The 17378-nt window shown below is 39.2% G+C and overlaps 1 protein-coding gene across 5 annotated transcripts in view; it reads right to left on the bottom strand.

Annotated features, from left to right (window-relative positions):
* si:dkey-247m21.3 (5-hydroxytryptamine receptor 4) overlaps positions 1–12478 on the bottom strand; it is a 94168-nt gene extending 81690 nt beyond the window's left edge. For all 5 annotated transcript variants that reach the window (XM_035391128.1, XM_035391124.1, XM_035391125.1 and 2 more), the window contains exon 1: positions 12258–12478. The gene's annotated coding sequence lies outside the window, so the exon portion shown is untranslated. The remainder of the gene's footprint in view (positions 1–12257) is intronic.
* Between the last annotated feature and the right edge of the window lie 4900 nt (positions 12479–17378).

Raw genomic sequence — 17378 nt, forward strand, 5'->3', positions numbered from 1 at the left:
AACCAGTGAGGTTCTAACGGACAAAATGAGTGCTCAGTAACCATAAAAACGAACAGATCCTGTAACCTTCCAGGGTTCCAGAACCCGGCTTTGAACATATGGTACTATGGTATTTTTAATATTTTACTTGAAAGGAAATACCTCATATTTACAGCATTATAGTGCAATTCAGTCACACTATGTCAAACATGTCTGATGCTGTAGTTTGCTCAGAATTAGAGAGAACAGTAGATCATGGACATCAATGAGACACTGGCATAAATAAACAGAACAAAACACACAAATACTTTTAAAGGTAATATAGCAACAGTGGGGGGAAATAGGTTCGAGTTTCATAATCATGTCCGATCTGTGGCGGTATTTTAAAGCACAGCAAGCCTCTACAGCAACCGTTAACTAAATATTGTAAGTGTTCTGATAATAAAAATTGACACCTTCCCACTTGCACACCCTGGACTCCTGTCCAACAACAGACCGAACATTTGGACAACATTTTCATTCTACGAGCCTGCATTTAATGCAAGCACCGCCCACTGCATGGCTTCATCTGTCAGGCTCCAGAAAGGCTTGTGCAACCCCAGAGATAATGGCCTGGATTCAAACAACGTTCGTCCTTAACTTTGAATGACAAACATATGCAAGATTATAACTTTTCCTGATAAAGAGTCTGCCACTTTCATTTTGGTGATTGCTGAACACACCAACCTGCATTTCTTAAGGAGAAAAAACTTAAAACTTGCATTTAGCAATGCTTTCTTCTGTTTGTTTTGTTTGTTTTTGCACAAAAATGCGTTTTGTGAATCAAATTTTAAAAAATGACTGCAATAGCTTTTGAATTAGTAATTTATTTGGTGGAACAGTTGGTTGACAACCCAAAAGAAAGAGCCCAATAATAAGACGGGTGCTTCATGCATGCACTTTGGTACAGTTTCCTCCCATCCAGTCATCTCTGTAACTCTTTGGCTCAAGGTTTAAGACCAGAAATATGTCGTTAGAGTCTTCTGAACTCAACATTCTAATACTAATGTAACAATCACTATTAGTAATTGAAAGTAATAGAACACTAACGTAAAAGTTTGAAAAAAACTCTTCAGAGTGTTTAAAACAGTTCTCTAATTCAATGTGCTACCAATGCACAGAATTATATTTTCAAACGGGCTTGTAATTAGTGGGAACCAAACGGAAGCATTCGCCAATAAAACATCTTAAGCCGTAACCTCCTATCGCAACGGTGCTGCTGTAAAATTCATAATCATTTGTAAACGGCCTTTTACTGCTCATCGACATAAGAAAGTAGTTCAAGTAAACACAGGTCATATATCAGCTGGAAGAAGACCCTCCTCCCTGTGTGACAGAGCGACTAAAAGGACCTTCACAAAGAGCAGTGCCGGCATGAGATTGGGATTACAATAGCCTCCAGGATACAGTCGTGTGGTACAGGACAATCACTGAGCGCAGTATCCATACTCTGTATCCATGGTTACTATTGATCCTACCTGCCACCGCCGCTGACTGGAGATAAGGTCACGTCTGTGAGGGAAAACTCCCTTCACAACTGAACAAACTTGGGAGAGGAAGTGAACCTCGGCTCGCTCTCCAAACAAATACCAATGGCAAAGAAACTACATTCATCACTGTGAACATGTCTCCAAGGCTTGAGTTACTATAAAAATTTAAATGAATGCACAGTAATCAATAGTAAAAGAGAAAAAAATATTTTGGTCCTTTCTTTTGTGTACCTGTGTGTACCTAACTGAATTATTTTTCAGCTAGAAAGTAGGGCAAATGTTTAAAAAATCTAATCTAGGATTAGAGTTCAAAAAATTAAGATTTGTTTCTATTGCAAATCCCGGATACTGGGACTATAAGCACACAGGACAGGAGCCAGGGCAAACACATTAGCTGTGCCCACAGACGGCCTCCTTTGAGAATGTTACGTGTGATGCATACAGACTGATTGTGGTTACCAAGAAAGCAACCCTCCCAAGATTCTGAAGAAATACATACACAGGTTTATTTACTACTGACTTAAAAATGCTGAACTATCATATTATCACACAGATAACTGGACACGTACATTCCTATGTCCAATTCGACCTCTACATAACGGCGTACTGTCCTGTATCAAAAATGATGCAGGACTCATTTCCAGAGTGACAGGACATTGACTCAAATACAAAATACTTCTCAAAACATGTATCCATGAACTGCAATCAAAACTGTGGGTGTACAGGCAGTTTTGCAGGTGTTACATAAGTAAAAACTACGCAAATAAAACAGGCGAGTAGCACGTATTACATATGAAATGCATATGTGCAGATGCACGAATCGGTTCTGACGTGGTAGCACGCGATTACCCTGGCACGCAAACAGTAACCCAGAACGAGTGGTGCTCCTCTCCACATAGATGACCTCCAAGAACCCCAATCTCTCAGAGCTAAGCATGCGTGATCTTGCGTGTCTGCACTCTAAAGTGCTCTAACAAATCATTCACACAGAGTGCACTCAGTGAGTGCATACTCAGTATATATACCCACTATTGCAAAAACTGATGGAGGAGGAAAAAAGGAGTGAACAGAGAAGCACTACTAGGTGTTAAATACCACACACCACCGAGAGAGACATTTAAAGTGCTCGTTAAGCTACAATTTAAAGATGTAAACACACTTTCAAAATGTACAAACAGCAAATTAACGCAATTTCTTTTTAATGTAAAGCATGTCATTTCTACACATGAGTGGGTCTTTAGAAATGTCATGCCATATCTACCCTGGTAATGGATATTGACTTCAAATTCACTGATTGACAGCCCACTACACACAGATATCGCTGACCTGTTAAAATGGAAACGGTATGTTGCTTATGCAAGCAACATGGTCTGCAAATGGCTTATGCCACTTTTCTCAACTTCTGGAAGCTACTACATCATTCGCTGTCTGAACTGAAATTGTGATTTCTTTTTTTTCCTGACACGTGAAATATTGCCTTCAAGCATTTTTGTTCTGTTCATGTTTGATGTACAGATGCCTACTGCGTTAAGTTCCTCAGTCACTACTCAGTCCTGCCCCTAAGCTTTTTTGGTTTGAGATGATTTTTTTCATGTTGAAGTGACGTAGCTAGGGTAACTCCATTATACGCTTAGCACAGCAGGTCATGTGATGAAACATGATTTATGAGATTTTCACACGTCATATTTGGGATTCAAAACAGCAAATATATATTATATGCCTAAATGTAACTAGTTTGCATCCCTGTATTATGAATCAGTGAATCAGTGTCAATTGTGTTTTGTGTAAGGTAATTATAAATATGTTATTATCATTATAATTATTTTTTAATGTATTATTATTATTATTATTATTATTATTAGGAAGTAACAATGTATAATTATTACATTTTTGGCCTGGTTTTGACCAACATTTGCCTTAGACTTTAGCTCATACAGTAAATGCATGCATTTGTTTTTCTTTCTTACAAATGCTGTAGGCGAGTTGAACAAATAAGATCATTCCAGCAAATTCTTGTCTGTGTGCAAAAGACAACACAAAAGCACAAGCGTCAATTTGCTAGTTAAATGTAGGACAAAAGTCAATTGAATCCGGGCTGACGTACCAGCTCGCAATGACACTGCCACTATTTATCCCCCTGTGATTCACAGCATCACCTTTTTCTATTCCAGAAATTCTGGAGCCACAATGTCACATGTAGAATGCGAGCAGTGGATCATGGCTCCGAGAGGTCCGTGGCGTGGGTGGAATCACACGTTGGATGTGTCATTTCAGGTGGTGGGGGTTCGTCCCGGCTGGCTGCGGTGGCGAGAGACCCCGCTTCCATTTCTCAGGGAGACTGTATTACGTTTTGTGGCTGCTGCATTAAAATGCATGAGTTCTAGTGCTCATCAAGGCAACAAGAAGTCAACAGCACGCACATAAATGTCATGGTTCTGCCTTTTCTGTTCCGGCTACTCCTTTTTTGGCTGCCAGTTAGCGGCATTTCACATCTTTGTACTGTGGTTCGTTTGTCTGATTGCGTTCTCCTGTGTTGATTCTATTATTGGTGTCACGTTATTCAATCATTATGCCCACCTGTGTCTCGTTATCCCTTTCCTCTCTGGGTTGATTGTGCATTGTGTTCTCCTGTGTCTTGTTAGCCCTCTATGTATATAAGTCTTGCTTCTCTGTCACTCAGTACTGGTTCCTACTGTTGTGCTCCCTCGTTGTTTGTCCCGTGTATTTTGAGGATTTAGAGTGCCCTTGCATGTTTTACGGTTTTGAGTCTTTTTGAGAGTTTTGAGTTCCTTGTTGTGTTTTTCTGTTACTAGCAATTTTTGAGCTTTTTGGAATTGCGCATGGTGGCTTGACAATAAACGTGCAGATTGTGTGTTTTTGAATTTTCTATATCATACAAAGTGCAAATGGAAAGAAAAATTATGGTGAAATACAAAACAGAAAATAGATCTGGGTCCTGCTTTCCCCCAGTGTCACTACATACTCATTTGTTGCATGGTGTTTTTGCGACCTGAACAATATTTTTCAGCCACACAGAAGATTGTGTTGAAAGTCCATAGCGAGCAAACACATTGTGTATATATTGGAAACATGAATAACCTCAATAAACCCTATGAAGGCTCCGAAGCTGTATTTCACATGAAATGGATATTTTTTTAAAGCATGATTACAGTACATGATTCCAGAATACAGAAATTACTTCTCAATATTCTGAAAAAACTGACACCACTGGTTCTGTAGATAAAGTAAATGCACAAATCAGGCTAATCTGTTTCAGGATTTGACGCCAACGTCTTCTCTTAGCTGCTAATTCGGCTCCATTTGTGATGTGATATTTTTTGACAAAATCATGACTTACAGCTGCAGACTGAACTTGTATCCTCAGGGTAAGCTATTTACTGTGGTCTGTTATAGGACTGTGAAGTGGTTTTTCAAATTAAACTAGCAATAATTTATTGGAAGAAAAACCAACATACATACCAGCCCTTCACGGCTGGAGTTGTGCTTCCCTGTAATTGATCAACCCTGGTTTCACTGACTTCACCTCAGATCGCACATTTACGCAGCTTTCCCCAAACCCTGAGTATGTGCTGTAATGCGGCTATTGCTGATGATGACTGGGCACTAGGAGCACTGCTATGATGTATGTAATGCCATTGTTCACATTGCTCCAACTTGGAAGTGTACACACGTTAGGAAACTCAAGATGGCGACCGCGCATCCTGTTAAATACAAATAAAATATAAATACATAAAATTAGTTTTTGAATTTATTACCTCGAACGGTTGTCATGTTCGAAGTCGTGAAAGCCATTTTTTTCTTACTGCATTCACACACTTTGGTGTCTTTACTGCCGATTCGGAGATAACAAAGCCGTCAAAGGTTCCGGGTATTTCCTACTTGGAATTAAAACTCGCTCTGTAGGTTAACTTGAACGGTTTTTCTCGGTCGCAAACGTGGTCCTTTCTGTGGCTCCCATATGACACGAACGCAGCATAAGCCTCAGTTGTTGGGCACATAACCTTACAAACAAGGCTGTAAAAAATCCATTCCTGCAGGACGACGGTGTTTTCAGGGTTTTAGTGCGCTTCAGTGCTTAAGTGATCAATTTAAGTATCTGTTTGGCTGGATTCCACAGACATCGTTTCCAAGGCCAACACTGGCTGTCGATTGAAAGGCAACCACTAAAATCTACAGGCACTGCAGCCCTCCAGGATCAGAGTTAAACCTGCAGGCATTACAGACCTCCAGCCCCCCATAAACCTGCAGGCACTGTGCCTCTCAAGCACTGTAAGTGCTAAGGCCCTCCAGGGTGTGTTTATGCACATCTACTGCATTACACTACAATGTGCTTTTTTAATAAACCAATGCCTGCCTAGTTAGTCTTAATGATGAATCCTGACCTTGAATATATGGGGCTTGACTTGGAGGCAGTCACTCAAATCAAATCAACACAATGCTAAATAAAACTAGAACCGATCATATTGCAGGAAACTAATCTCACAAAATGTAACTTCCAGGTTCTCTAAAGATGAAGCACAAGATGCAACATTCCTATTTAGACAATAAAATATAAGACAATGTTACAGCGCTATATTAAAACTATGGTAATGGCTATTACATTATATATATGTTACTTGTTATGATGTAACTATGAAAACAACATGAATATGATAATATTTATGGTTGTGATATGACTACAGAAATTGTACGTTAAAGTATGCTGCTAGTCTGTTGCTCTGAAGAGTAATAGTTAGGCACTGTAAGTAAGGCTACATATAAACAATAAATGCTAATAAAGTAATTTAATTGTTAATGCCAATTTTATGCTCATTTACTGAGCTATGAGCTGTTCTGTACCCATTTCCTTCTTCTTGCTTCTCTTTGCTTGAGCTTTAATTTATAGCACGTATTGGTAGCTCTTGCGTGCACATGCGGGTTGTCATGCGGGTTGTCATCGAATATGATACCTGTGTTTTTCAAGAGAGGCTAAATTATTTGAAAGGGTTATGCATATGTTGGGCTACTTCTATGTCAGCCAAGGAAATACACAATTAGTCACAGGGTCTAGGAAGAGCATTAATGTTCTCAGGATACTCACATGTTCAAATAGATATGCGTCTGACTCCACAAGGTACAGTATTACCCTTGCTCTGCTGCCAAGCCACTTCGCCAACATGGTCTTCATGTGACAAAATCAGTTAGGTGAAATTGCAGGTATTGCATGATGCAAACCAATTACCTTCAGCATTGTTATCAGTTCTACCTGGTTCCAGCCAAATATTTCTCATATACAGAGCTGTTCACAGGTTCCCCAACTTTGGTAGCACAATGCAATGTTTCTGAATTTACAAAAGCCTCATGGAAATTAAACAGCATGCAATTTATTAGAGCAAACTTATTCATGTTTGGCAGAACCACCCTTTTCTGCAACAGTTTTAGGTCTTTTGGTGTAAGTATTTATCAGCCTTGGGAGTGATTTTTGTCTGTTCTTCACACATTCTTCAGGTTGGCTCGATGAATAGAGGCCACAGATTCTCAATGGGATTAAGAGCAGGACTTTGAATGGGCCACGACAGGACAATCATCTTCATCTCAAGCCACTCCAAATTTGCTTAGGCCTCATTCCAGGGTATCACTGACCTGCTGAAAGGTGAACTTTCTCCAAAGAAATTCATTTTTTAGTAGACTGAAACTGGTTGTCTTGCAGTATTTCCCTGCATTTTGCTCCATCCATTCTTCCTTCAATTTTTGCGAGATTCCCAGTCCCTATCTATGAAAAGCATCCCGACAGCATGGTGCCACCACCATGCTGTGGGATGGTGTTTCCTAATGCACAAATATTTTTTAAGGTTGTGCCATACATAGCACTTCGAATTTTTCCCTAAAAAGCTCTGTCTTGGTCTCAATCTGACCACAAAAACATTTTCCCACATCTCAGCCGGGTCAGGCTCATGCTTTCTGGGAAATTCCAGAAGTCCTTTGAGATGGTTATTTTGAGTAATGGATTCTTCTTTGCCCCCACCCCCCCCCCACCCCCCCCCCCCCCCCCCACCCCACACACACAAGTTAGTTTTACACAGAGCTCTTGATATTATTGACTGGCGCAGATTTATTCAATTTCTGCAATTGAGTGACTGTTGGGCTCTCCTGTGGCTTCCCTGAAAAGTCTCCTTTTGGCTTGGACTTTTGCGGGATGGCCTTTTTTAGGCAGTGCCTGAGTGGTGCGAGGTTGCTTTCAGGTCCAGATTATTGATCCAACAATGCTCTTTGGGATATCCAAACACCCTTTTCCTAATATGTGCATTAGTATTACTTTAGAATTTCCACAGAATGCTCTTCAGTCTTCATTTCCACACCTTCCCTTCAGATTCACAGCCTGACCAATGATCCTTAAACAAAGAGGAGGTTTCATCCAGAATGGTTCCTAAATAGAGGCCAATCGTAAGGCAATTATGCACTCATTAGAGATATTTTATCAAACATAAAACCAGTGCTGCCTTGAAATAATTAATCTTGAGTTTCAGTGTTTTTTAAGAAAATATCACAGAATGAAACTGCAATGTATAATTTCTAATTCAATTAGAAAGGCACAATACATTATAGTACCATACTTACATTTCCTTCTGGTAAGGGTTGAAAGTGTAATTTCTCAAATAATGTGAATATGATTAAGGTGTAAGATCAAAAATATGCTATTAGAATGTTCTTAACTAAACATTCAAATGCTGCTGTGAAAACAATGGAGTTCTACTGTAGAACACTGACTTAGAATTTTGAAGAAAAAAACCAACTCTTCAAAGAGTTAAGAATCATGCTGAGGAACAGAGTGAGGAGCACACAGCTGTAGGCCAAATCTCTGATGCTGAGAATGACAGTGAATGCCTGCAAATCATCCATATTAGCTTTTGATATGGAGGGGCAACCTAGCCTGCACCATTTTTAAACACATAGGTATGCAGGATATTGCATATGCATGAACAACTGCCACATGTTATGAGATATAATATGCCTTAACAATTACCAAATGTTATGAGGAATAATATACATTCACAATTACATAAGGTTATCAGCTGTAAAATGCATTAACAATTCTAAAATGTTACAAGCCGTAGTATGCATTAATTATAAAATATGAGACATGCTTTAGCAATTATAAAATATTGTAGTAGGACTGCAACGTTTATCGCAATGTTTGCTGTTAATTTGTGAGAGAGCAGACAAGCATCTCCTCTGCAGCACATGGGGTCAGTCACTGTTTCTTATCTTATCACTCTGCAGATCGCAAGCCGGGCTCACACAGACGTTAGGAAAACACTTTCATGTGCAGCTTAACAGGTGAGTTTTGCCGGCACCTGATTGACCAGCTGGGGCACAGGTGAACAACAAAAAAGACACCGCCTGACTGACTCCGATCCGTGGGAAATGCTACAGCCAATCGTGCGTCAGCCTGCGGGCCTCCTGGGTACCACGTAGTCATAGGAGGCGACAAGGGCGGATGGGAAAAGAAAAAATTTAAATCATGAAGGTCAGCGGCCAATTCCCATACTTCAACACCCCCCACACCCCACGTTGGTCTGCAATCTCGTCTAGGGCAACAGGGCCATGCCTGGTGTCTTAGCAGGACAAGCCAGCCAGAAGCCCCATCAAAATGTCACATGAAACTCTGGTATACAGTGCTATGACACAATGAACGTTGTAGTATATTGGGATAGTTTGTTGTTAGCTTAACATGGCTTAATAGCTAATGAGCTCAAGGTGGTCAAACTTGACTGCCTGCCCAACAAAAACAATTCAACCAAACAACCAAACATACATGCATACAAACATAGATATGTGGGTTAGCGAGTAAATTCCACTTAAGTGCTTAGTTTATTTATTGTTTGGCTTACTGTTCAATTTGTAGAACACAAAATTAAGAAAATTAAAAGTGTAACAGAGAGACTTAATAACTCCTCATTACACAACTCCAGCAGATAAGAACACTGCAAATGCAATAATGGCGAAACAAAAAAAATGTGCCACTGTTACAACTTGATCCAGTTTTAACTGGATTAATGTCAGTTGCACAGCTGCACTTAAACAGTGAGTAGCATAGTGGGATAAAGGTCAAGGAGACCCTGAAATCCTGACCTTACAAGTGAATAGGACTCTTAAGAACAGTAAACACATTCTGAACCACAAGCTAACTGCAAGAAGAACAACAACAAAAAAACTATTTCTTAGCAGCAGGAAGTGATGCAATACTTATGGCAGGGGTCCTCAATCTTATCTAGAAAGGGCTGGTACAGGTGCAGGCTTTTGTTCCAACCAAGCAGTTATACACCTGATTCTACTAATCAAGATCCTTTGACTCTAGTGGTTGATTAGTAGAATTGGGTGTGTAACTGCTTGGTTGGAACAAAAGCCTGCACCCACACCGGCTCTTTCTGCATAAGATTGAGGACCCCTGACTTAGGGTGTCACCAAGCATCCCCTATCTTTGAGGCTCCTCTGAAATTGAACTACAGTACCCAGCATTCCATTGCTTACCGGACCGCCAATGGCACAGCTGTTTGTCCGCCATTGTTTTGTAAATCTGCACTACAGCAGTCCGCTAGTGGCAGGAACATGCAGATGTAAGGAAATGCAGTTGTGCTGGTACCTATAGGTCTGTGTATCTACCGTGAGACTGTTTTTACCATCTCACAGCCCTCAGCTGACTACAGTTATATCTGTTTACAGACCAAATAAGCTGTTACATAAGTCCTGTAACTCAACTATCAGGAACGGCATTAAAATACACCAAAATGTATTTTGTACATTTAAATAGAAAACACCTTTCAAATAAATGTTAAATATAAACTACAATCAAACTGGTGGAGTTCTGGGTGGTTTGGTAGGTGACACAGAAAAGCAAGAAAGTTGTATTACATATAAAATGCATTTTGGCAAATACATATTCCAGATGCATCTACTGCCCACGCCCAACGACTGCACATTTTCTTGAGAAAACAGTTACAGTAAGGTATGACGGCTAATGATGGTGAAACTAAGACAGGAACTCGTCAGAAACGAATTGTCACAAATTATTATATCAGCAAATTATTACATAAACAAGAGTACATTATTCTAAAGAGTAAATATGGCACTGAACTCACATGGCTCCCAAAATTCAGGGGCCATTTTATGAATGAACACATCTTCTGTGATCCAACTCTTCTATGAAATGCAGACTATTTGTTCAAACCCATGTGATATATATTGTTTTTAGTTGTGCTTTGTTTATTTACCTGGTGTAAAAAAATGTATATAGGCTATAGGAAGTTAAACCATTCTCAGCGTCAAATCAACACAGTTTACACGAGTCAAATTAACAGGGACTCTGAATGTATTCTATCAAAGGGGATTTTTTATTTATTTTTCAAAACAATGTCATGCTAACCACCAACCCTTCCCATGAACCAAAGCTGCACTCATCATTGTTGAATTATGCTTATTTTTTACTTTTTTCTGCAGTTGCACAAAATTATCTCAGACGCATAAGCAGCTCAGTGTAAAGTCTCATAATTGGTGGAGGGGTGTGGAAAGCATGTTCTGAATAAAATAATAGGTCAGTTGTTTTCCATGTATATTGTTCATTTTCATTGGTAGGTGATGCTACTGCTTACCAGCCTGAAACTTGACTTGCAGAAATGACATTGTTAGCTCACATGATAAGGTTGCATAGTTGTTGTTAACGCACTCAAGACGAAATTGTCCGCAAAATAGTGGTGTTTTAACAATTTGTTAATATGCAGTTACTAATAATAATAATAATAGGCAAAAAAAAAAAAAAGCTAACATTAAATTATATGACAAAACAACAGCTTTTACTTCAAGCAGTGGACCTGCCCTTAAATAAACCACGGTTCAGATGGCTGGTTAGTACCCAACCACGCTGCATTAAATTCACGTATGAGACAATACAGATCGGTTTCGCTCCAAACTTTCCCCAATAACGCATGTGTCCCAACACACTAATATAACCAGTAAAAAAATGACTGAAGACAAATTTAAATGCGCTGGCAATTAGTGCTAAATGCAGCCTACGAGAAACGCATGTACACCACAAAATACGGTGTCCATATACAGTTTAATTAAAGAACAGCGCACATCCTCATCAGTACAGCTTTATATTCAGAAGTATCTCAGCTAGCCATGTAGCCTATGTTGAACGATGCACAGTGCAAAATATTAGCCCGATTATTCATAACTATAGCCAGCGTAAGCTAATTACAGTGCTGCTCAGAGTCAGCAGGTAAAGTGAAATGTAAGCATAATAAAATATTATAATAATTTGAAATATAGAAATTATTTCTAGTTCCGCTCTAAGTCTCTCTAGAAAAGAGCGAAAGAATGTAACGTAATGGGGCGTGCGGGGTCTAAAAACGGCAACTACTACCCTAAGCGTTATAGAAAATTAATAAATTGCCAATGTAGTCTAATTTATCGCGCCTGAAGTAACGAGTACGCATGCAATTCCAAACTGCCCTCATAACGACAGGTTCTCCGTTGCATAATTTATAAACTAGGCTAAATAACGTTTTAGAAATGATTTTAAAACAATTTTACTGTAGGTTACGGAACGTAGTGTAGTGAAAGTAGGCTATATATTTTGCAATTCCCCTTCAAAATTATTTGACCCATTGCGTCTGAATCAGCGCACGGAGCGCTGTGAAAGTTGCGCACAGTTCAAAGTTATGCAAATCACAGATCAACTTCCCTCACCTGTGGGCTCGGCGCCTCGGTTCTCGAGTTCGGACAACGTGTTGAGTTGCTACAGGCTCTCATGTTCCCTCGGGAGCTGGTCGTAGACTAAAATCATCCGGAAATGTAAAGAAGATGGCATGAGAGCATGCCTACGTGGGGCCATGGTACCAAAGACAGGTTGGAAGTGAAATGTCTCGCCTGTTTGACTTGCGGAGAAATAGTAGCTTTCGTCCGTGGAGGTGTGGGTACAACCAGAACGACCGATAAAAGGGAAGCAGCAGCGACGCCCCGAGGCAGAAAGGGGACACGCAGCTTTATTAAGTTTATTTTCAGCATTCTGCAATACAGTCGATTATATATTGATGTTGATTATGATTTTTAAATGACGAGTGCATGATTACTGTTATGAAGAATGTATTCAAGGTAACAAAGAGTAAGATTTCCAGGTGTTGCAATAGTTTCTCTCATGACATGTTTTGCGCCTAATGTTATGTAAAAATTCACAGCTGTAGCCTATGCCAAACTCTAAATATGGTATCCTTCAACGGCAAATTACATCCATAAATACGATCGCACTTAGTGCTGCACTCACAGCACTTTTCTGGCATTTACGCAACAAATTGAAACAATAATGCAAAGTGAATAGATTGATTGCAAGTTGTTTGAATTGAAAAGAAAACGGAGCCTAGATTTTCGCCGTCGCCTCCATGTGACACTTACGAGCAACGCTAGCAGTAGATTTGGCACCCTCACGGTTGATTTGGCACTATGGACGCGAATGAAGGCAAACGAACCTGTTTTTCATCCACCCGGAATAACACTCAGCAGCTGATGTACACATAATGTAGATTACTGTAAAGTGAAAGACAATAATTCATACTAGATGAACAAGAACTGCCTGCTCTGTGAGATAAACAAAGGAACGAGAGTAATACGAGAAGAGGGATCACAGTATTTGGTGGTTTAATTCAATTTTCCCATACTCCGCAGTAACCGTGTACACAAGGCATCCTGTGTATTCAGGGACATAACATCCTCCTTTCGTGATGGTATAAAAATTGGCCTGAAAGAAAAGTGTTATGCGTTAGTTTTACATTTTGACACAGATTGTATCTGACAAATAAATGTAAACTTTATCAGAAAGAATCTTACACACTCATGTTACACGTTGCATGCATTTCTCAGATCGATAAATATGTCTGCTGTATCAATATTTTAATATAGCTACGGGGGTTAACACAAAAATCATTGTCAAATACGCAATATTTCCAATAGACGCCACAAACAGCATTAACACAATGATATAGAATTCACACTTTCAATGTAGTTTGCTCTTTTTACCTTTCAAAATTATTATAGTCGTCTTCACAGAGCATCGGGTGTACAGTAGGTCACACGGTGTAATGTCGTAAGCTTTAGCATTTACTAATAGTGCTAAATAAATGTATGTAACATTGAGAATTATGGTTTATGCCTTTTTTGGTGTAAGAGAAGGCAGTGCAGAAAAACAGCTGTCAGTTCCTAATCCAAATAAATTACAGTTGAGTTGTTCTAGTCAGACAGTTTACTGTAGAAAATTCCACGTTACAGACATAACGCAGTTTAGAATTCACAAGACAGGAAACTCTGCCCAAACAGCAGACAATACTCTGGAAAGGTATGGATAAGCCTGATAGGAGGGAGCAAACAACTTTTACTCCAGACTAGTTGTGTTTTAAGCCTACAATAGCAAGCAGGGTTTAAATACGCACAGGTACATAAATCACCCTATAAATAGCTATAAGCCTACTGTAGCTAGCAAGCCATGTCCTGGGGCTGTTTACAGTAGTCAAATACACAGCTCCTCACAGTTCAGCAAAACGGTTGTACACAGAACACACTCTAGCCTACGCTTATTCTTTGACTCTTTACATATTCTTTGGTTTGGGATAGTACATGGTGCTATATTTGTTCAATATTTCAATATGTTAAACAGGACACACATCAAAACCAATAAAATACATTTACAACTCCTGTAGGGTTATGTCACATATGCTGTATGAACTCCAGCTCATGAGGCTGTTAGTATTCTGCAGAGACTCACTGATCTCTATCTATCTGGATAGTTCATCAGAGTCACTGAGCACATTCATTCGACAAGCCACATGCTACAAGCATCTGCGGATCTGTTATTCTCCAGAATCTTAATTTAGTGGACCATATTTCACAATACTTTAATAACATAACTCCAAGGCTAGGTTTCATAGTCAACAAGACTTTTTATGCTGTTAATGACTACATTTTTCAAATAATGCATAAAACAATGACTCTGTCAGGTACTCATTTCCCTTGCAGGTTTTTACACTCTTAAAAATTGTGGTTAATGGCACAGTAATTTACAGCATTTTGGGCAGTATGGTACTGATAAATTATTTTACTGCTTATCACTGTGAATGGCAATGCATTATGGGCAACCATTTTGTATACATGGCAGGAGCAACAGTACTATTGGTTGTACTGTGAAACCATTCACAGTGAATGTTTTGACTGCAAAAAATTGACCAATGATGAGAAACTATACGTTTTTGAAAAGCTGACAGAGCAGAAGTGTTCCTCAAAGGTCCACATCAGTCGTTGGACCTGATAGAAAGTCCAGAAGAAAGCAACACCCCCGAATTATCAGGTAACATGCTTCACCAGAGAATATTTGGACTTCGATTGAAAAAAGTATTCATCATCATCATCATCATTATTATTATTATTATTATTATTGTTGTTGTTATTTTATCATTATTATTTTCAAAAACATTTTTTTCATTCACCAATGACTAAAATAACTTGCCAAACTGAGTTTGTGAAAAAAAGGGTTAAGGATATATGTTGGCTGAATACAGGCCTTAGTCTCACATGACTCTAATAGCCAGTGGCGATTTTTCTCACGCTAGATGAGATCAGTGTCATGAGCTCATTTTTTGTGTAGCCACAATCTACACAAGAATGCTACTTTGTTCTGACTTCCTGCTCTCCAAACTGCCCACGGAGACAATGAGGCCCTATTGATTGATTGGACCGTTTCCACCCGTCAGCCTATCAGGAGCCGGTACAGCAGAGAAACTCAAGGTATGAGTAAAGTCCTGAAGCGGTTGATGAAATCTCACTTTTTCCATCTTTACAGTTTCGTGTCGTTTTAACTGGGTTTCAAATTGATTTGTTCTGTTGTGTAATAAAAAAAGTTTTCTTTTGCAGAACATCCAATCTGTTTTTAAAACTATTGGAGACAGACACTGGAAATGAAACTACAACTGGGTTTGAAATTACACAATACGTATGAGGTTGAAGTGCAGACTGTCAGCTTTAATTTAAGGATTACATCCATAGGATCCATGAAGAAATTACAGTCCTTTTTATAAATTACTAATAAATTATTCTGCCGTAGTAAAACTTCTGATCAGCGGGAACAAGTTGAGAGCATAAAAGGAAAAGAAGTCTCAGAAGGGTTAACATGCAGCATAAACAGACTGGTGGGAGTTTTAACAGACTTAAACAGTTTATAACGCACAAATAATGTAATACAGTACAATTTTCTATCTCACTTCAGTTCATTTATATGGGTTTAGTTCGTTATTTTTGACCTGCTAATGAATACACACTGCCCTGCTTGGGCTGTCTTTCTTTCCAGCTACCCTGAGCTATATTCTGCCCAGCCACTATGATAATTTGAGAGGTTCCCAATTTTCTCTGCATTACCATTTTCCCCCAACTTTAACTACTGACACAAAGCAGGAAACTCTGTAAAATAATGTTTCAGTGTTTTTGCCTCCCACTAAGGTGTTTTTTTTTTAACCTCACTGAATAGCTTTTTGGGGTTCGGGTTGGCCCAATTTTCACATTTCTCTGTAAATCATCGTTGTGCCTCTGTTGAAAGCAAACAACAGGCAACTCTGATACTCTGAGATAAGCAACTCTGGAAGGGCAGGGCGCTGGAGTTCCTGAGATGTATCTGGGTTTTGTTTTTAGTCTGCGCTTTTGCACGGTTAATGGATTTTTAAGAGCCTGGGCTGGAATATTCAAAGTCTGAAGAGTAAAACTCAGAAGGTCTCCAACACATGCTCCCTCATTAAGTATAATAATTAATCCAGTTATGCTCTTGGGGGTTCATGTGGAGCTAAACCAGACACATCTCTGGCACTCCTGGACCAGGATTGGCTGTTCATAAAATATGACATAACTGCTAATTAAGTCAGCAATGTCCGAAAGAGGGATTACTCACTAAAGTCTATTTAAAAACGAATTTATCTCCCATAAAGATCTAATATATCTGTTGTTGTTGTTCCCATGCGGGTGTGAGGTTGTCTCTGTGTGACTATATGTGTCTGTGTGTGTGTGTGCTTTTTTTTTTGTCAGCGTGGATGTGTGTGCGTGATTGTGTGTGTAGATATGTGTGTGCATATAGATATTTGTGCGCATGAGTGTGTGTGTAGCTATGTGTGTGTGTGTGTGTGTGCGTGTGTGTGAGAGAGAGTGAGTGTGTGAGTGAGTGACTTGTTGCGTAAGAAAGATGTGGGAAGCTCCAGTATTCAGCAACAATTTTTTAAAATTGCTTTATGCCTTCCACTTGGGAGATGCTGATGAAACTGACTTTTTAATTTAGTCATTGCTAAATAATGAATAATGTCTTTGTTGCCCATGGTTTTTTCAATTGATGTTAATGACATCAGTTAAGTTCCTTTATTTTCGTACGTGTACAAGTGACATCTGTGGGTGAAATGAAAATGACAGGAACAAAATTTGCAGCTCCTACATGCCTATGAAACAGAGCCACCTCCGCCTGATTTTAAATGATGTCACGTGATAACACCAGTGGACAAAGAGCAGCAGTTGGTATGGCAACCATGACATTTATAAATTTATAATTTATATGAGGATCAAAATATGCTTATAAACAGTAAAATGTCTGGCGTTAATTCAACTGTAACAGAGTACATATGAGTCCAATAGAGACCATAAATTCTCTGTAAGAGTTCCTTTATCACTGAACATTTCACTCTAAAGCACTGTACATTAAATTAATTTGGTAATATTGAGCACTGCACATTTATAACTGTCACACTGTGTTTAATTGTTGGCAGCAGACTGTAAAAGGGAAAGAAGTATATACAT

This window comes from Anguilla anguilla, chromosome 14 (assembly GCF_013347855.1).
Source record: "Anguilla anguilla isolate fAngAng1 chromosome 14, fAngAng1.pri, whole genome shotgun sequence".
Classification (NCBI taxonomy): Eukaryota; Metazoa; Chordata; class Actinopteri; order Anguilliformes; family Anguillidae; genus Anguilla; species Anguilla anguilla.